The sequence below is a fragment of the Sinohyriopsis cumingii genome, unplaced genomic scaffold (assembly GCF_028554795.1).
Source record: "Sinohyriopsis cumingii isolate HCF-2022 unplaced genomic scaffold, ASM2855479v2 utg000233l, whole genome shotgun sequence".
Classification (NCBI taxonomy): Eukaryota; Metazoa; Mollusca; class Bivalvia; order Unionida; family Unionidae; genus Sinohyriopsis; species Sinohyriopsis cumingii.
The window spans coordinates 765,259-787,500 of NW_028315880.1; the positions used below are offsets into that span (position 1 = coordinate 765,259).

A 22,242-nucleotide genomic window follows, 5' to 3' on the forward strand; every position below is an offset into this window, starting at 1 on the left:
CGCAAATAGCATATAGAGTTCGGATCTAGCCTTAGTAGAAAAGGTTTCCTAATGATTGATTCGTGGATATTTTGCTTAATTTTCTGGGAATTTCAATGATCATATTATTTTTTTAAAACATATATAGATGACACAGTGATAATGCACAATCGGAAATGTCCATTGGTTTTTTTTGCAATAGAAGTGAATTTTTCTCTAAGGTATTCCTTAAAATATGCTGACCCATATAGTCCTCCTGAATGGTGAACATGGACACGATTGTGATGAAATGCATTTACACACACACACACACACAAACACACAGGTACATGCATGTATTTGCACGCACGCACGTACGCACAAACACACACACTCACACACATGCATGCATACATGCATGCATGCATACATGCATACATACATGCATACATACACAGACAAATACACACAAACACACACACACACATACACACATGCATACATACATACATACATACATACATACATACAGTTTCAATATCAGCACTGACCGGTATAATAGTCGATACCCTTAGTGGCCGCAATTTAACCTCGACGCTACAAAGTACAAGACCTCACGGGGCGCACACACGTTGACAAAATTTTCTCTAGTCACATGATTAAGGGCATGTCCACATGTATAATATACAACACAAAGGTGCATGCATCATATTCAATGACCGACAAAGTGCTCTAAAGGAATCGCCGTGGAATTCGATATACAGCATTTTTTAAATGTTACCGGCCCATCCAAGGAACAGTTTTAATGTAAGGTAACTTTCTCCCCATTCCCTCCAATACACATTGCTAGACGTGTTAATATTCCCACTTCTTCTGCCACTAGTACTAATACTATAGTATTACAACTTGTTCAGTTGTATTATTAGATACTGTTTGAAACTGGGCTGACCCATATCAAATGCACGCTTAACCATGGTTCAACTGATTATAACTTAACCGTTAGGCATAAGATATCCATAATCACCTATCAGTTTATCGTATTAGTGTACTTGTCTATTCAATGATAATACGTCTTGTGGTGTTAGAGATACGGTATTTATATAGTGTCATAACGTGTAAACAAGAATAGATACAAGACTTGTGCGTCTACTGCGAACAAGTATTAAAACCAGTGTATAAACACATGTGATAACGAAGATAGTTACAATCATATTGATTGTTGGGAAATGAATCGATGATTTTTGCTTTAATTCAGCACCGTTCCTCCTCTCCCCTTATCATTCTTTCTCTTCTTCTGTTGCAAATTAAATTAAGTTTAAGCCAAGTATTACACTTCAGATTTGTCTGTGAACTTCTTTTATGTTTGTTATTTCTGAGAATATCCTTTTGTCTAATTAATATAGATATTTAGTTATTTTTTTATTAATAAATTTCTCCCAGACAAAATGTATTGTTATTTATGGAATGACTTTTAGAATGTTGCGAAAATTGCGTGTGAGAATTGCACAAAAAACTCAACCAAAATGCAAGTTTTACAGGTTTGCCAATATACATTTTATTTTGGTCAGTGTTCAAAAAACCTAATAGCTTCGGCAAACGCTTGTCTGTGTTATGCACACTACCTGTGAAGTTGTGATGAGATAAACGTTGACATGTGCCTTGCAGATTAGACTGGGCAGACTGAAAGAAAGAAAAAAAACTACAGCAAACAAACCGAAGATAACAATAAAACAATCAAACAATTAAAGAAATTGTGGATTAACTTACTTTGTGAAGTTCAATGCTCCCTCTTAATACTGAACTGAAGGTCTTTAGCAATTCTTGAGCATGACGTAAGCTTAGCGTCTACACCAGTTAAATGTTAATTCATATGTAAATAATGATACAATGGACTGTTGTTGACATTTCCTGTTCGGGATGGTAACACTGGAGATATAAAAATAGCTGAAACCTATAGAATGCTACCTGTGATGCCCTCTTTCTCACAGCCTTTGATATCAATATTATTTTTTTTCTCTCAAAAGTTCATCAAAGGTTATTCAACCATTTAAAATTGCATCTTCAAAGATTTGTGCCACTGTTCGTCATCAAACAGGCATTTGATTATGCTGTGTTACAAAATGCTTCCTTCCTGAAACAAGAAAACAAAATAAAAAACTTATTAAGGCATAATTATTTTTTTTTAAATATAGATACTGCATAACCTGTCTTCAATAATACACTGGGTGATACCCAAATGTCAATGCGTTTCGTTGACCGAATGGTTTAGTTCTATGATATATGCAGCTTCAATTCAACATGTCAATAGTTTGTGAATAATAATTAATCTTGAAGGCGACGTATTTGCTACTGTAGTAGACAAGTAACCACATCATCATTTCAAGCGCTGATTAGCTATGGGATATATTTGCAGCGTATCTGCTTATGGCAATATTCTGACAAGACATTTTCTTTGTCATGCCAGTTTGTGGAAGTATAACCGTGTTTGTTCGTTTGCATGCACTGATTTGCAAAGACTAAAAATAGACTGCACATTACTTTAACGCTCGAGTGGAAAGCATACGCTGGATTCAAGGACTAGAAGTCTGTTTATGATTGTGTTTTTTTCTGTCATGGCTGTCAGTCTTTCAAGTAGCTAGTGGTCGCATAGCAAATTTGGGTGTACATATTAATCAGTATAACACTATGCAGTGGTATTGAATTTATAAAATACCAGAGAAGAGGAGAACAATATAAATTAAAAAACTAGGGTCTTTATCAACAATAAGTTCCCCTTCATCTCTTGTATCATATTCTTTTTTTTATTCTTTACCAAAGGATGTCCGTCTGATTAAAATTAAAATCTTGCTATGGTTAACAGAATGCACCGATAAAGGTCCAAGTTTTGGTGATCTTTGGAATTTCCTTTTCACTTATTAAAACACCTTATCAGATAAAGCGTTGCATTTCATGTTAGCAAGTGTGATCGTGAAAAACACGTTGTTCCGATTGACGATTTACAAATTCATAAATATGAAAGCTGTAATTTGTTTGGTGAACTAAAAGGTCAAGAGAACATGACGATGTAATGGTCACCATCAGCTCTCCGTTATGTCCGTTTTATCCAAGTGACACACACACACACACACATACATACATACATACATACATAGCTACCAGCCTGCCTACCTACCTCCATACATACGTGCAAGCGCGCACCCAAGCACTCACCACACATGAAAACGTACATAAAAACAAATATACATACGTGCATACATTTGCCATGTTGTATGAGAGATATATTGTTGCCATTTGTATAAATATTCCATTTATGTTTTTTTATTTGTTTGGTCAGGCTAGCAACATACAGCTGCATAAACGTATCAGTCGCATGCATTAGTAAGAAATAATACAGTATTATCAACCATATTGCGAAACACACAATCCTTGTCTTTCCCATTCTAAAGTTATTATTACTCATGTAACAGTATACACCAGATGTACTGACACGTGCTGTGACGGCATCAGGCTAATGTTTAAAGAAGGTCAGTGGCATGCTAAGGTACATGATGTTTAGTCCCATATTTATATAGACATATTTATTTGATTGTTGTATTAATAGGTTTCGTTTTGTAAATGCCTTAGTTGACACAGTATGCCTCTTATTTTTCATTAGATTATTTGCGTCTTTCAAGATCTTGTATTATGTGGGGTGATGGATTAAGTTAACCTGGTGTAATCTCTGTTGAAGAGGAAGCAAGGTCGGTCACTCATACGAAGAGCTGTGTACATTTTAGATGTGTTTCATAAATACGTATATAGCCGAGCGAACCACAATTCGGATTTCACGATCAGGTATCATTTTGAAATGCCTACATTGAAAATATCCAGTTACTTAACAAACGATGTCATCAGTCTAATTGATATAGATGTTCGACGGACAGTGTTTCGATTTAGATTTCGTTGATTCCATATTACTCACACTGGTGTATATAGTAAGGAACGCAGAAGGCATTATCAGCACAACTTTAAATAATAGAAAATATTAAGAAAAGAATAAATGTAAAAGAAGAATCATTCATTATTATAGTAAATATCGGATAAACTATTATCATGCATATCAGACTATAAGATGTGTTCAGGGACCCTGTTTATGATTTCAAATGCAGTGTAGCAAATAAATATGTTTCACACAATTACAAATAGTTTTCCTTTATATCGTAATTGAAAGTGCCACACATTTATATAGATAAACCACAAAGTGGAGTGATTGAAATTGGAATAAGGGAGGCTGGAGGATATGTTTGAATGCAAGCCCAAGTTTGGTACCAATTTTAAGCCATGTTATATCGCTATGTGAAAATCAAACAATCTTTAACAGATTTTTTACCGGAGAAACGTCACGCAAGTTTCAGTGTTTGCAATACCATACACAGATTCAACGTTTGCTATCTCATTTACAAAGGTTATGTCCTAATGTAATACACCAGTTGGGATCATCGGGGAATCTCCATATGACGTAGAAGTAACCAATGTGCAGAGTTGTGGTTGGCACTATGGCAACGAAGGAACTAGACAAACTCTCGTAGTATGCAAATGAATTACCAAACGAAGCGGGTGCTCGCTATATACAAAAGTTAAATGACAGTTAAGACTACAAATGACTGCCCGATACGTATAAGCTGAGACAGACACGATTTATCCTATTTGTTTGTGTCATGATATTCCTATGTATATTTCTTGCATAGTGATATTTTCCGCGCCTTTCAGCATTTTGTTACAAGACATAATTCGTTATTTTAATTTAACGTCTACTGATTATTTAAGCATTATCGTATAATAATGGGGAGATTAATGTGTACAGGACTAGTGATGTCATTTTAATATATGGAGTATATACTACTGTGCCTACTGGGACTTCTATACAACCTCTTCTAGTTCACCAGTATCAATAGGTTTTTTAAAAAGATAAAAAAATCAGCCTTTATGTCTTCATGTCACCTTAGCTTTTGTGACGATGTATTATTGCCGTTAGGTAATATTTGCTTTGTTGTGTGATAAAGCTAAACTTATTAATTAATAAGGACTTAGAAAACTGTAAAACTTCAGGTCCAGTTCACGTATGCAGAAATTATTACATTTTTCGGAGCTTTGCGAGAAACAAATGACAAGAAAATAACTTATGCATTTCTGAAAATTATAGAACCAGCATTCGTATCGTCAGTACATATTCAATTTAATATATAAAGGTTATTATTTCTACTTATGTTATTCGGTTTTGCACAGAGTCATTAATTTCTTATTTTAGGGTAGTCGGTTTCTTATACAATTTATACTCGTCTAGAGTTTTCGCGGTTTCATTAAAAACTTAATGATTTCGAAGTCTTTCAGAAATAAATAAACTGTTTTCAAATAATCATTGATGCTATGAGTTCTTGCATTCAGATCTATCAATCTAAGACAAATTTATTCGAAGCACGCATGACAGCAAATTAGGAGGCAAACGTACGAATTTCATCTTTAATATGAAACCTTGAATCTGATAGAGCAACATAGGTGACTCCACAATAATGTTCATCGTCAGTTTCAGATTAAGTTAGATTAACTTTAAATCAAGGTATTTAATTTGTGTCAAACTCATTAGTAGTTACAAAAGGTGAGATATTTTTTCTTTCCACAACATCACAGTTAGTCGTCAAATATGGACTAAAAGTGTTACTAATGTCATTATATTTCTGCACACCAGAAAAATCAATGTGGGGTGGGTAACAACGCCTAATAATCACCTTAAAATAATCAGCAACCAACATAACATGTGATGCTGTACACAGTGAATCAATTTAGAATTATTCTCGATTTTGTATATTTATTAAATTGTGTATGACCTCAACAGAATATTATTTTTAATATGTCTTGCTTGATAGGGGCGACACTACGGTTTTGAGAAAGGGTGGCGAAGGACATGAGGTGGGTGCGGGAGGAGTTTCCTACTCCTGATGGTAGATGGGGGAAGCTCCGGTGGTCCGCCCTTTGGGATTTTGTTTTTATACTTAACACAAAAAATGAAGCACTTTAGAGTATTCTGAGCACATTCAAATTAAAAATAATCGGTCATTTTTCTATATTTAATTTAAAACATAAAGCCATACAAGCAATAATTTCAAAATTTAATTTAAACAATATATTTACATCAGCAATTTAATTTTGATTCAGAAAGTCCCCCAAATTGCCCGACGTGTTTCCTTTGATCTCACAAATTCATTTGCGATAGCATGTTTGTCTACGCTGTCCGTAGCCTGTCTGTGAAAGTATATCATCATTAATGCGTTACGGCATTTCTGAGTCATACTTGTGCGTATATATGTTTTATTCTTCCTAACGCGGATAACGATCTTTCACTTATGCCATTGGAAGCTGGCATTACTAAGTTCAACTTTAGCACAATCATACAAAGCGTTGGCGAGAGTTTCGTTTCATCCCTATTATCATTTCAACGAGGTTCCCTCATAGTGTGTCTATTCACGTCCTCATTTTCAATGGCTGGATGTGTGTTGCAAGATTGATCTTATCAAAGTAATCCTTGTAAGAAGGCTACTACAGTGTGCGGATAATAAGGTTTCTGTGATGTCTTTCGTTTGTTATGACAGTCTGATGCGTCTCTCAACGGTTTGCCCGTGGCATTCTGAGAGCGGATGTTTCTTAACTTTTGTCGTTACGTTTTTCCAGTTACAGAAACCTTTTGATATGATGCATTTGTCCGCTTTGGAATCAGAGATCTTTCCTTCTGCCATTGCTGATATGCGTATGAAGTAAAATGCCAATCATATAGACTGGAAGTATATAAACACGGCAGATTAGCAACAAGAAACAATAAAGACTCAAGGAACCTCTCGTGTACGAAATAACATTGTTTTGTTTAAGACAATGGTAGGGACGACGCATATAAAAATAACATAGTTTGTCGGAACGGGTTTAAACCCCATAACAAGCTGTCCCTTATCTTTTTAATTAATTGCAGCCTATTTTAATTGAAAAAACGCCAAAGGTTTTACCCGGATCGAACACGATAAAACATAACTATATTTGCTCTGCTTTGCTCTCTCTCTCTCTCTCTCTCACTCATATATATATATATATATATATATATATATATATATATATATATATATATATATATATATATATATATATATATATATATATATATATGAGAGAGAGAGAGCAAATCACAGCAAATATAGTTATGTTGTATCGTGTTCGATCCGGGTAAAATTTATGGGGATTTTTTCTTCAATTAAAATAGGCTCATATTTAAAAACAAAAATACTAAAGGACAGCTTGTTATGAGGTTTGAACCAGTGCCGACACAAATTCAAGAGAGAGAGAGAGAGTGTGTGTGTAATTTGGATTTTTAATGTAGCTTTTAAAAAACTTAAGTCATAGCGCTACGATGTCTGCAGTGTGGCATTTTATAGTGATGTCTACCACTTGGACATCATTCCACAGACACGTATCATGATGTCCCACCCAGAGCAGCAGAGGGGGCGAATCCGACATTTTGTCCAATCGTCATTTGGCTTAATTAATACCTTCTGCACTCAGCGGATCCAGCGTCGTCAGCGCCTGGTAAAAAAAAAACGACGTCGTCGTCGGGGGGGGGGGTAAATCGAACGTCATTTAGTTTAATATACCTTCTGCTCTCAGCGATCCCAGCGTTGTCAGCGTCGGGTAAACATAACGACGACCGCGTCGATGTCATCGCCCCCTCTGCTGCTAAGAGGCTACAATAAAAGTCTTTATGATCTTACAATTTAACCGAATATTTGGTCAAGTCCGATACGATATCGTGTCCGAGGATCATGTAAATTTATCGTTACAAATCCATGTGGGGTCGACTGAGCATGACTAAAAAAGTTCCGAAAAACTGTCACCGCCGCACCATGTCTGCCAAATATTTCGTAGCGTGTGTGTATCAACGCCGTTCAATACAGCAAGAATATTACAGTTGTCTCAGATTACTTTTGGAATCTGAGTGTATCGTTGAGTGACATATATCACGTCGGTGTTTTTATGCCTGCCTCTGGAAAATATCCTAGCTGGGTTTTTTTGATTGTCTAACATAACATCATCGTACACGACTAGATTGTTAACGTCGCCATCAATATCATCGATACCTGGTGCATCATTGATATCTGTAATAAACTCAATAACATTTTTTTCAGCGATTGCTGATGCATTCTCGTTAAAATCTTTCAACACCTCCTTCATCTACGCTAGGGGCGATTAAATACAACTTATCCCACTTCATCCATCTCATTATTAAATTGCGTCTGATGGTCCGATGATAATCATCCGGATCGAGTTTGGTCAAGCGTAAAATGGAGAAAGTGTGGAAACTCCTATAAAAATAAATAATACCACACTTTCTCCAACAGGCTCGTGAACAAGTCCCGTACAATGGAGAAAGTGTGGAAACTCCTATAAAAATAAATAATACCACACTTTCTCCAACAGGCTTATAAATGAATCCCGTGTGGAAATTCCACCGCAGAAATTCTGCAGGAATAAACAATTTTACATTTTCTCCGGTGGCTCATTGTGTGGAGAAAGTGTGGAGAGTCCTTCGCAGAATTTCTGCGGAAATAAATAATACCACACTTTCGCCATCCCGTTCAGCTGCGTCCTGTTTCCTTTTGAGCCCTTAAAAACTCTTCCGGGGTTAGTATCGGTTTATTCTTTCATCGGAGATACTCCACCGCCGATCGATACTGTGTGCTCCCACAACCAATACAAATTCTAACCTTTCCTCGGACGCCCTTGCCACATCCGAGACAGGGTTGAGGACCACCGGGGCGTCCCTGTTTTGATGCGCAATTATGTACCCCACAAAACTCACCGTAACAGTTTTTACCGCATTGAACTTTTGATCCCTGGGGAAGCCATTTGCACTTATTGACGGCAAGTGCCGGATTAACCATTATTATTAACTATTAATAAATATTTAATTAAATATTAAAATGTATACTATATAATGGATAATCATTATTCCAATGACACCTTCATTGACGCGTTGGGGCGTGGAACATCTTACTATGAGGAGTCCCCGGATGAATTTTTTAAGTCCCCGGAAACGTATCACGATGTGCGAGAATACTACCGAAGGCATTTAGGGCCGTCTTGGAGCGTTTCCAGTAAAAAGTCCGCAATTGACCTTCTCACCGTCGCAGACTATCATTTTCGCGGAGTAATCATCCAACAAATGGGAAGATTTTACGTGTTTGTGGATAACCCGGACACAGTGGAATTTCAGGGGTGCTCCGCGGTTAATGAGATTATTCCGAAACACCGATGTAGATACCCGACCATCGACGTGGATTCCAAGACGCCATCGCTGGCCGAGTTGTTGTTGTATTTCCATGATCTAGTTGATTCCATCAATGATGTTTTAGTTTTTGAAACCAGCGGCGGTTATCACATCCTGTTGAAAACGATCCCGGTGGATTTCGAGGAACATCGATCACTGTTGAGGAGAGTCTCCGCGGATAGACCAACATGGAATGTTGATATACAAGCTGGCCTGCATAGCATTAAATTGCCCGGAACTAGATCGGCAAAACCAAACAGCGTTGATAAGCGATTAATCTATCCTGTTGGATTCACCGGCACGCTGCTATCTTGTCCGGTCTCTGTTCAGCCGTGTTACGAACAACTCGAACCTGAACCGGAACCTGAAATCACCGAATGCGATGATCTTACTGCTGAACAAATTCGACAGATTTCCACGTTGTTGTCCGGACAGCCCGATCAGATCACCGGGACTACAAACCAACTCAGCAACATGATATCGCTGGGGCGAGTTGCGGGCTCATTTTGTAATATTTGTCAGCGACGTCACGGATACAATGAGATCGGTGGATTCATCGAGGGAAAAGCCATTGACGCGTTTGTATGCGTTTACTCTGATCAGTTTGTGATCGGTTGTTACAGAAGTACGCAAAAAAAGATAATAATACCGCGTGATATTGGAACCGCTAGTGACGATAAAACCCTCTACGAAAGGTATGTAAGGAGTTTTAATTATCGCCGCGGAGACTACAGTGGTGAGTTTCCCAAGAGGACTCCCGATTACACCTACTGCGAGCCACCTGTTCATCAAGGCGGCCGGGGGTGTAAAATTATTCTTAACGATGACTACATGGACGGATCCCACTGCGGACTTGGCAAGTCAGAGTCAGCGTGGAAATCAATACGAGACGATCAGTCTGTGTTGTGCGTCTCGTACAGAAAAACATTTACTAGAAAGACCACCATCGATCATAGTCTTGAAACATACGAAGGTATCCATGGGGATATTATATTCAACGTTAAAACGCCTCGTAGAGTCATCTCACAAATAGAGTCGATTGTACGCGTCCGGGGGATTCCTGATGTGTTATTGTTGGATGAGTGGCACGGAATTCTTCGACAAATAACCTCGTCGAGTCGCGGCAAAGAGATCTGGGGCGCACTGACATGGCTGATTTCATCCGCAAAACGGGTAATTGTACTTGACGCGGACGCCAACAACGATGACTTAGAATTATTCAGAAAACACTTAAATCGCCCGGACATGAAGTTGATTATTAACACGTATCAGCCCGATCACGGAAAGAAGTTTACCGTGGAACGGTCTCACAACGACAACTATAATAAACTGTTGGAGACGCTGGCGCGTGGAATCCCCGCAGTGGTTTTCACGCATAACAAACGACACGGAGATTATTCTGTGGAGTCCATCGCTAAATTGTTACAGCATTTACGATACCGAGTAAAATACTATCATGCGGACACTGACTCGGCCGAAAACAGCGGGATTTCGCTGATACCACTGCGGCGTTTGAAAACATCGACGTGGTGATATACAATCATACCGTTGAGGCCGGAGTATCCATCGTGGACCCGCGATTCAGGTACATGGCGGTGTTTTCCGAAGAATTGGGGTCCGTGGAGGCGACCAAACAAGCAATTCATCGCTTCCGAAATATTTCTGAAATACGTTATTCAGCAACAAAACGGGGAAAATATATCAATTGTTTTTTATTGTTGTTGTTATTGACCCCTAAGTAGTTACTACTAGTAGTAACCTTGCAATAACAACAACAATAAAAAAACAAACACGTAAAATCTCCCCATTTGTTGGATGATTACTCCGCGAAGCAGGTAGTGGTCCAAAACGGTAAGGAGTTCTATTGCGGACTTTTTACTGGAAACGCTCCAAGACGGCCCTAAATGCCTTCGGTAGTATTCTCGCACATCGTGATACGTTTCCGGGGACTTAATAAATTCATCCGGGGACTCCTCATAGTAAGATGTTCCGCGCCCCAACGCGTCAATGAAGGTGTCATTGGAATAATGATTATCCATTATATAGTATACTTTTTAATATTTAATTAAATATTTATTAATAGTTAATAATAATGGTTAATCCGGCACTTGCCGTCAATAAGTGCAAATGGCTTCCCCAGGGATCAAAAGTTCAATGCGGTAAAAACTGTTACGGTGAGTTTTGTGGGGTACATAATTGCGCATCAAAACAGGGACGCCCCGGTGGTCCTCAACCCTGTCTCGGATGTGGCAAGGGCGTCCGAGGAAAGGTTAGAATTTGTATTGGTTGTGGGAGCACACAGTATCGATCGGCGGTGGAGTATCTCCGACGAAAGAATAAACCGATACTAACCCGGAAGAGTTTTTAAGGGCTCAAAAGGAAACAGGACGCAGCTGAACGGGATGGGGAAAGTGTGGTATTATTTCCGCAGAAATTCTGCGAAGGACTCTCCACACTTTCTCCACACAATGAGCCACCGGAGAAAATGTAAAATTGTTTATTCCTGCAGAATTTCTGCGGTGGAATTTCCACACGGGATTCATTTATAAGCCTGTTGGAGAAAGTGTGGTATTATTTATTTTTATAGGAGTTTCCACACTTTCTCCATTGTACGGGACTTGTTCACGAGCCTGTTGGAGAAAGTGTGGTATTATTTATTTTTATAGGAGTTTCCACACTTTCTCCATTTTACGCTTGACCAAACTCGATCCGGATGATTATCATCGGACCATCAGACGCAATTTAATAATGAGATGGATGAAGTGGGATAAGTTGTATTTAATCGCCCCTAGCGTAGATGAAGGAGGTGTTGAAAGATTTTAACGAGAATGCATCAGCAATCGCTGAAAAAAATGTTATTGAGTTTATTACAGATATCAATGATGCACCAGGTATCGATGATATTGATGGCGACGTTAACAATCTAGTCGTGTACGATGATGTTATGTTAGACAATCAAAAAAACCCAGCTAGGATATTTTCCAGAGGCAGGCATAAAAACACCGACGTGATATATGTCACTCAACGATACACTCAGATTCCAAAAGTAATCTGAGACAACTGTAATATTCTTGCTGTATTGAACGGCGTTGATACACACACGCTACGAAATATTTGGCAGACATGGTGCGGCGGTGACAGTTTTTCGGAACTTTTTTAGTCATGCTCAGTCGACCCCACATGGATTTGTAACGATAAATTTACATGATCCTCGGACACGATATCGTATCGGACTTGACCAAATATTCGGTTAAATTGTAAGATCATAAAGACTTTTATTGTAGCCTCTTAGCAGCAGAGGGGGCGATGACATCGACGCGGCCGTCGTTATGTTTACCCGACGCTGACAACGCTGGGATCGCTGAGTGCAGAAGGTATATTAAACTAAATGACGTTCGATTTACCCCCCCCCCCCCCGACGACGACGTCGTTTTTTTTTTTACCGGGCGCTGACGACGCTGGATCCGCTGAGTGCAGAAAGTATTAATTAAGCCAAATGACGATTGGACAAAATGTCGGATTCGCCCCCTCTGCTGCTCCCAGTCAAATTATCCTGACACAAGGCCGACCAGTCATAACATTAGCCTTTTAATGCTGAGCGCTAAGCGAGGGAGCTGTTAGTACCATTTATATGCATCTTTAATATGACTCAGACGAGGATCGAACCCACGACCTCCCGCATCCGAGGCGGACGCTCTAACCACAAGGTCACACGAGAGAGAGATGTTACACAAACCACATAATTACCATCACAGTAAAGACGGGGATCACGTTTAAACCATTCAGCTTTAATGCGAACTTAGGGAAAGTGATGTTGAATAGCTGATTCGGACTACCTATGTTAAAATAGCAAGTGCAATTCAGGGAATGAATCTTAATTGTTGACTGTCTTATGAAGCCCCGGTCATGGAATATTTAAGTAATGTAAATTCTTTTGTGTAAGAATGGTACTGCTTCCTTTTTGTCTCAGCAAATGGCAGGTGGTCGTCTAGGCCGACCAGTCATAAGATTAGCCTATTAATGCTGTGTAACAGAACAATGACTTTTACTGATTTACCTATCGGCGTACACTATTAGCTACTGGTTTGCATCAATCACTTCTAATTATCCAGTTGGTCATGCTTTGTTAACACTTCCTGCTTGCAGGTTTTCAATATCGACCGTCATATTTCCTGTTAATTCATACCACATAAATAGTTGCTGTTGTTGTAGGGTTTAACGTCATTTTTCAGCACAAGATAAGCTATACCTGGCGGCTAGTATAAATGGTGCAGGAAGATCTAAGAAAACTCCGGAAAGAACCACCGCCCCACGAAAAGCTACTGGCAAGCTTTCTCAAGTATCCACAGTGGCCGAGCCCGAGACTTGATCTCAGGCAGACAGAGGTGAGATGGCACTGATCCGTAGCGGTGACATTGGTTTATGTTGCCGAACTAATAGCAACGTCCATGCTGCCCCAGCTTCGACGCCCCTGGTATGCATAGTTATATATGGCAATTGTTGAAATTTGTATCTGGGTACCGCTTTGAACACAACTGACACTAATCCGTTCACTCCGGCCGTTTTGGATTGTTACAAGATGAGGTTCAACGATGATGATTTTATTTATCATCTACCAGCGTTTGTTTTTCATGCACATTGTACGCTGATAACAAATGTACCTTATTGCAGAATCATTCTAACGCGTAAATAAGATAAACACGCTTGTGTATATGCTCCCTCTTGTATTTGCAGTAAATGCCTCTGTGTCGTGGACCAAGACAAACAATAGTTAGATAAATAATCTTAGAAAGCGGTAATTCTTATATACTAAGGTAAGTTTTCTTCATTCGTTAACTTTTCATCATCATCATCATCATCATCATCATCATCATCATCATCATCGACTTCTACTTCTGTCTGTCTGTCCGTCTGTCTCTGTCTCTCTCTGTCTCTGTCTCTGTCTCTCTCTCTCTCTCTCTCTCTCTCGTACAATTAGTCTAATCTACTTGGTTTACGTATTCCTGATAGACAAAAGTGCATTTAATTAAGAGTTACTTCTTTGCATCTATCTGCAACGAAGTCTCAGTGTTTATAATAGACTGTTCACTGAGATTCTTTTGGGGCGGATGGGGACATGAGGGGAGGGGAGATGGGCAGGCACCTCGTCTTTAGTTCAGTTCGAAAGACAAACTTTATAGATGACCACAAAACTAAAAATCTTGTTAAGGCATCCCGTGTGTTACATGATATGCAAATGAGGACAGTGAATATTTCATTCGATGATGAATATTTACAAGCGTAATTTGCCGACCGCGTGTTATCAGAGTTTGGAAATTTTAAAGTGGATTTAAGTAAATAATTTCAGGTTCATTTCTAGATAACTTCTAGCTCACATCTCATGCATTATCGTACAACTGTAATAGAGCGCATTCATTTACAAATGGCTCAAACTCTAAGAAAGTGTACAGTTGCAAGAAATCTAAAACGCTTATAAAATTAAATTCGGTTATATTGCCTAGAGTTGTTATATACAAGTTACAAGTTGTTTTACTTGTCGTCTACCTAAATGTTTTGCGTTTAAGACAGGTTGTATACAGTAGGCAGCTTTTAAGATCAATAAAAAATCATCCTTCTTTATCGAATATTTACATCCATTTTATTGTCTCACATTCATAAAAAATGGCATTGTTTTCTACAGATGAAAATAATCTTACATTCCCAGGCCGTATCTCTCACTAACAGTGTAATTGACAGGGTCACGGTAGCAGACATCAAGTGGGTACTATTTATGGAGGTATGATTATCTTGAGTGTTTAAAATAGGTAGATGTATGGCACAGATTAATATGTATTGACCTGATACCTTCACGATTATGCCAGAAGATTTTTACATAATTTATAGGTAACTATATTTGTATGTGAAAATATGAACGAGGTTTTTTTTTTTGTATAATACTGCACAAGTTTAATAAAAGAATACACTACAATAAAAGTAATTGAGATTATGCTGCTTTTCAAAACAAATACACAACCGTAGATTCATCAATACACAGTAACACTATTAATGCACACATAGTACCGCCAAGCGACCATTGAACCTTGACGCGCTCTCGACATTAGTTTAAAAAATATTATCGTTTTGGTCTACTTAAAATTGAAATTTCGTGTCATATTTTGAATTAATGCGCATCGAAAATACCTTTACAGTTGGTCTAGAATGGATGGCGTTTGTTTGTCTGTTGATCCAACTTAATTCTGCTTTGCTCTTTTTGATGGACTGGATTTATTGGGTCACTCCGGTGCAATAAGGAGAATGGGATTTCAGTAGCAAATGTAGTCAAAATTACAATACAGTTTCGGTGTATATCAGGTTTCCCATGAAATGGGTCATGGCATTTAGATCTGCAAAACTAAGAAAGTACATTTTGAGGAAATTCAAGATGCATACATGTAAGTACATTTACTACCATTCTTATTACTAGCTAAAGAAAACATATGTTGATGCCCTGTCACTTGCATGCTCGCTGTTGGAAGGACCCCAGCTATGACTTGTATCTTACAGTGTAGGATCGCTAGCCTAATATTGTATCAAAATAGTTACACGGGAATAATTGCAAAGCAGATCTTATGTGACAGTCCATTTAGCCAAGCGGATTTTATACGTTTTTGTTATCTTTGCTTATTGGCTCTGAGGCATTTTTTATTCTCGAATTTAATGTTTTGATTGACTGGTAGATTCGTACAGCCCTGATGGATATGTGATAGCCCATGGTCTCAATATGCTTTTCTGTGCTATATTTATAGACCCTAGATAGCACTGATCATAGTATGAGTCAATCGTTTTGAGGAAGGTTATAAATATTTATCATAAATAACTGTTTAAATGATAAGAATAGTATTACTGTTAGTGCGTCTCTAATGCGTATTGCCGACATTGCAAATATAACGTTCATTCGTTAGCTTGTTTGAAAGTTTATTTTGTGACTCAGTGAACTCGTCCACATTCTTAACGTTATCATCCATGCTTTCAAATAAACGACATACCATACACCGTACCATACAGGTCTCTGGAACTACATTAAAAGAGGCCAATTCGTGCTCTCTCAATCTTCTTTAGCTTTTATCTTGTCCAAAATTATTGGGAAATGGGACATAGAGGTTCCGTCGCCGAAGGAGGAGAATGTGGGGTCGTCGACAAATTGTTTAGTTTTTCGTATCGTTTGTAGTTGCGTATAGTTACTGTACTTCTTGAAAGATTCGCATAATAGTTTGCATGAAGCGTTAGTAGTTAAGTGGGCCACTTTACCGTCAATGGGAATTAGCATTACAAGACCCCTTGGGCAACTCTAGCGTCAATGGAAATTTAACATGGAGAAAAATCGTGGGCAACTCTAGGGACAATGGGAATTTAACATAGAGTTTGGGCTTGTCTAGGGACAAGGGAAATTGAACATGGGGGGGGGGGGAATAGAGTTTGGGCTTGTCTAGGGACAAGGGGAATTTAACATGGGGATAAATCCTGGGACTGTCTAGCGTCAAGGGGAATTGAATATGGAGAAAAATCGTGGGACTGTCTAGCGTCAAGGGAAATTGAACATGGTGGGATTGTCTAGGGACAATGATGGTAGAGGGTCAAACACAACAGAGACAGAGACATACAAAACTAGTACAAGCGTGAAATTTATATATAAAGCATTACCAAGACCTGAAATCTTGCTGGGGTGTTCAAAAATTTGCATAATTGTAATGATGCTATAAATAGCTATAATCAAGGAAATGCTCAACGACAAAATGGATGTGACTAAAAGTAACGCTAAAATGACGAAATTGTCCCAGAATTTAAAGGAAAATAAACATATCCCCGAAAATTAAGTTACAATGGTTTAGACTAAAATGGATAAAATTAGTAACTACTTACAATATCAACTTCTGTGACGATCGTGAATAAATACCAATGTATCTATAATCAGCTGAAATTCCTATGAAATCCCACTATCTATTTATAGCTCCAACTTGTGGGTTTTTCCTTTGGAAAATCCCACTATTTTTTTATAGCCTCAGCTTGAGTGACGTTCCTGTTTATGAATTCTAGTATATATGTATAGCTACAAAATGTGGAAATCCCCAAGTCGATATTTATAGTCTCAAAATTTCCAGCGTCAGTGACGTCACTGTACTGAACACTAGGGGATAAATGTCAACAGTGTTGCAAGTGGCTGACCTGAATACACGCTACTGCAGGTAGGTAGGTAGAGTGTATCTGATAGGGATAAAGTGAGTTTTTATAGGGACAAACAGAGACCAATACACACACACACACACACACACACACACACACAACGTACGCGCGCAGACATACGCACACACACACACACACACACACACACACACACACACACACAGAGGGAAGAGGAAAAAAGAAACCCCAAATATACTATCAATACAGAAGGGAGATAACACAAACCCCAAATAAACTATCAACACAAACGTACGCGAACGCATACAAACCCCAAATATACTATTCACACAACGTCGCTAACGCATACAAACCCCAAATATGCTATCCACACTCGGGAGGAAGAAGAAAAAACAACCAAATATACGATCTACACAACGTACACGAACACACACACACACACACACACACACACACACACTCACACACAGAGGGAAGAGGAAAAAACAAACAACAAATATACTATCAACACAGAAGGGAGATAATACAAACCCCAAATAAACTATCCACACAAACGTACGCGAACGCATACAAACCCCAAATATGCTATCCACACTCGGGAGGAAGAAGAAAAAAACAACCAAATATACGATCTACACAACGTACGCGAACACACACACACACACACACACACACACACACACACACACACACACTCACGCACAGAGGGAAGAGGAAAAAACAAACAACAAATATACTATCACCACAGAAGGGAGATAATACAAACCCCAAATAAACTATCCACACAAACGTACGCGAACGCATACAAACCCCAAATATGCTATCCACACTCGGGAGGAAGAAGAAAAAAACAACCAAATATACGATCTACACAACGTACGCGAACAAACACACACACACATACACACACACACACAGAGGGAAGAGTCAAAAACAAACCCCAAATATACTATCAACACAGAAGGGAGATAATACAAACCCCAAATAAACTATCCACACAAACGTACGCGAACGCATACAAACCCCAAATATACTATTCACACAACGTCACTAACGCATACAAACCCCAAATATGCTATCCACACTCGGGAGGAAGAAGAAAAAACAACCAAATATATGATCTACACAACGTACGCGAACACACATACACACACACACACACTCACACACAGAGGGAAGAGGAAAAAACAAACCCCAAATATACTATCAACACAGAAGGGAGATAACACAAACCCCAAATAAACTATCCACACAAACGTACGCGAACGCATACAAACCACAAATATACTATCAACACAGAAGGGAGATAATACAAACCCCAAATAAACTATCCACACAAACGTACGCGAACGCATACAAACCCCAAATATACTAACAACACAGAAGGGAGATAATAAAAACCCCAAATGAACTATCCACACAAACGTACGCGAACGCATACAAACCCCAAATATGCTATCCACACTCGGGAGGAAGAAGAAAAAAACAACCAAATATACGATCTACACAACGTACGCGAAGAAACACACACACACACAGAGGGAAGAGTCAAAAACAAACCCCAAATATACTATCAACACAGAATGGAGATAATACAAACCCCAAATAAACTATCCACACAAACGTACGCGAACGCATACAAACCCCAAATATACTATTCACACAACGTCGCTAACGCATACAAACCCCAAATATGCTATCCACACTCGGGAGGAAGAAGAAAAAAACAACCAAATATACGATCTACACAACGTACGCGAACACACACACACACACACACACACACACACACACACACACACACACAAACACACACACACACACACACACACACACTCACACACAGAGGGAAGAGGAAAAAACAAACCCCAAATATACTATCAACACAGAAGGGAGATAATACAAACCCCAAATAAACTATCCACACAAACGTGCGCGAACGCATACAAACCCCAAATATACTATCAACACAGAAGGGAGATAATACAAACCCCAAATAAACTATCCACACAAACGTACGCGAATGCATACAAACCCAAAATATACTATCAACACAGAAGGGAGATAATGCAAACCCCAAATAAACTATCCACACAAACGTACGCGAACGCATACAAACCCCAAATATACTATCAACACAGAAGGGAGATAATACAAACCCCAAATAAACTATCCACACAAACGTACGCGAACGCATACAAACCCCAAATATACTATCAACACAGAAGGGAGATAATACAAACCCCAAATAAACTATCCACACAAACGTACGCGAACGCATACAAACCCCAAATATGCTATCCACACTCGGGAGGAAGAAGAAAAAAACAACCAAATATACGATCTACACAACGTACGCGAACAAACACACACACACACAGATGGAAGAGTCAAAAACAAACCCCAAATATACTATCAACACAGAAGGGAAATAATACAAACCCCAAATAAACTATCCACACAAACGTACGCGAACGCATACAAACCCCAAATATACTATTCACACAACTTCGCTAACGCATACAAACCCCAAATATGCTATCCACACTCGGGAGGAAGAAGAAAAAAAGCAACCAATTATACGATCTACACAACGTCCGCGAACAAACACACACACACACATACACACACACAGAGGAAAGAGGCAAAAACAAACCCCAAATATACTATCAACACAGAAGGGAGATAATACAAACCCCAAATAAACTATCCACACAAACGTACGCGAACGCATACAAACCCCAAATATACTATCAACACAGAGTGAAGAAGAAAAAGTTTTTTGAAAGCACCTAAGCCCTCACCTGCAATGACCAACTCTGCCAAACACCTACACCCCACCCCCACTCCCAACACTACAAAACCCATTTAACCCGTTATTTTATGGCATCAGTGTGTGATTTAGGAAACATCAAGACACAAAATGATGGATGAATAGACTGACTATTGTTTACCGACTTGCATGCCTAAAGAGCGTGCGTGAAAGAAAACATCCTTCCATTTCAATTCTAACTAAAACATGATCCAGATGGATAGAGAGAGGTGAAAGAGCACAATTTCATAAAGTGTGAGTAAAAACAAAACACGCCATCCTTATTATACAATGTCAAGACCAAGAGACACTTACGTTTTCTTTCTGGTCTATTCTCTTTTAGAAGGTAGTATGAAATTTCACATCAGGGCCAACGCATCGGCTCACATTGTCAATTTTTCCATTTCCATGTCTTTACTGGCACAAGTTCTTCATCATCTTCAATTTCTTCTTCTTCTGAATCCCTCTTCTCTGTTTCGTCTTGTTTTTGATTCTTCTCTTTTCTCGTAGGGCACTCTGAATTCCAGTGTCCTTTCTCCTGACAACGATATTAGGTATCTTGACTTTTGTCTCTCTTTCTTAGACGAAGCAGGTATTCTGGAGACAAATACCCATTTACCTTTGCAGATATAGCAAACTTCATTAGCACTTACACACTTTCGTATGACTCTCATCAAATCAACGATCAAAAGAGTAAGTTTTGTTGCCACTTTCGCATGTGAATTATGCTTTCGTATGACTTTTAGCAAATATTTGACCAGCAGGTCGATCTGTGCTGACTCTTCCATCTTCTTGATCGTTTGAGAGCGGAATGAATACTCTGACGCTAAGACACTCTCCTTATATACAGAGACCTGCTGAGTATGAAACCTAGTCAAATGTAATTTTGCAATAAGATGAAACGATTTCATTGAGGAAGTAAAAAGCAATGATGTACCGTATCGCCTCACACAAAACCTGAAGTGTTAGTTCAAATCCGTGTCAGCGATTTCGAAGACGACATAACTGAGCTTTAATCAATGCTCTCCATTTATGCCACAAAACCACGAGTCCTGATTCACGCCAAAAGAAATTTCGTTCGGTCCATAAAAAATAGTATCATATCTGAGAAACGCAAAAAGGAACTTCCAGAAAACTGAGAAAGACGGCTTACACCTACAACGTAAATGTATGAGTTCAAGTAGTGCGTAAAACTTAGTCAAATTAAATTTTTATAGTCAAGACGAAACGATCTCTTTTCGAACAAGAAAGCAGACACCAAGCGACAATGGCGATCCGTGTCACACAACACTTTTCAAAATGTATATTATTAGAGGTTTGTTCTAGCGATCTGCACGGTTAAATTAAATGTTGATGTATTTTGCAATAAGACGGACACAATTTCCATGGGATCGAACATGGTACGAATGTTCGTGCATTAGTTTAATTTTTAAAAATATTTTTTTTTATATAAATCGCCTATAGGATAGACCCAGTAAAGCATGGCCATTCTCGTCACTGTCTGAATAGCTACTCAAGTCAATTCGAAGCGAACGCGGTAAGAAAATAAGTATAGCCAATGAAATGGCTTACAACGGGTGATGCATTGTTTTGTTCTAGGACTGTGTGGCATTGTTTTTGACTCTTCCCTCTGTGTGTGTGTGTGTGTTTCTTCGCGTACGTTGTGTAGATCGTATATTTGGTTGTTTTTTTCTTCTTCCTCCCGAGTGTGGATAGCATATTTGGGGTTTGTATGCGTTCGCGTACGTTTGTGTGGATAGTTTATTTGGGGTTTGTATTATCTCCCTTCTGTGTTGTTAGTATATTTAGGGTTTGTATGCGTTCGCGTACGTTTGTGTGGATAGTTTATTTGGGGTTTGTATTATCTCCCTTCTGTGTTGATAGTATATTTGTGGTTTGTATGCGTTCGCGTACGTTTGTGTGGATAGTTTATTTGGGGTTTGTGTTATCT

The 22,242-nt window shown here is 38.7% G+C and overlaps 1 protein-coding gene across 5 annotated transcripts in view; it reads left to right on the forward strand.

Moving 5' to 3' along the window:
* Positions 1-648: 648 nt before the first annotated feature.
* Positions 649-22,242, forward strand: part of LOC149774403 (thiamine transporter 2-like) — a 31,737-nt gene continuing 10,143 nt past the window's right edge. Inside the window, exons 1-2 of one of the 5 annotated variants that reach the window (XM_089945323.1) lie at positions 649-770; positions 14,036-14,115. The gene's annotated coding sequence lies outside the window, so the exon portion shown is untranslated. Of the gene's footprint in view, positions 771-3,655; positions 3,793-12,906; positions 13,776-13,887; positions 14,116-22,242 lie in introns of those variants that run through there. The other 4 variants (XM_089945325.1, XM_089945324.1, XM_089945326.1 and 1 more) reach the window with 4 other exon arrangements.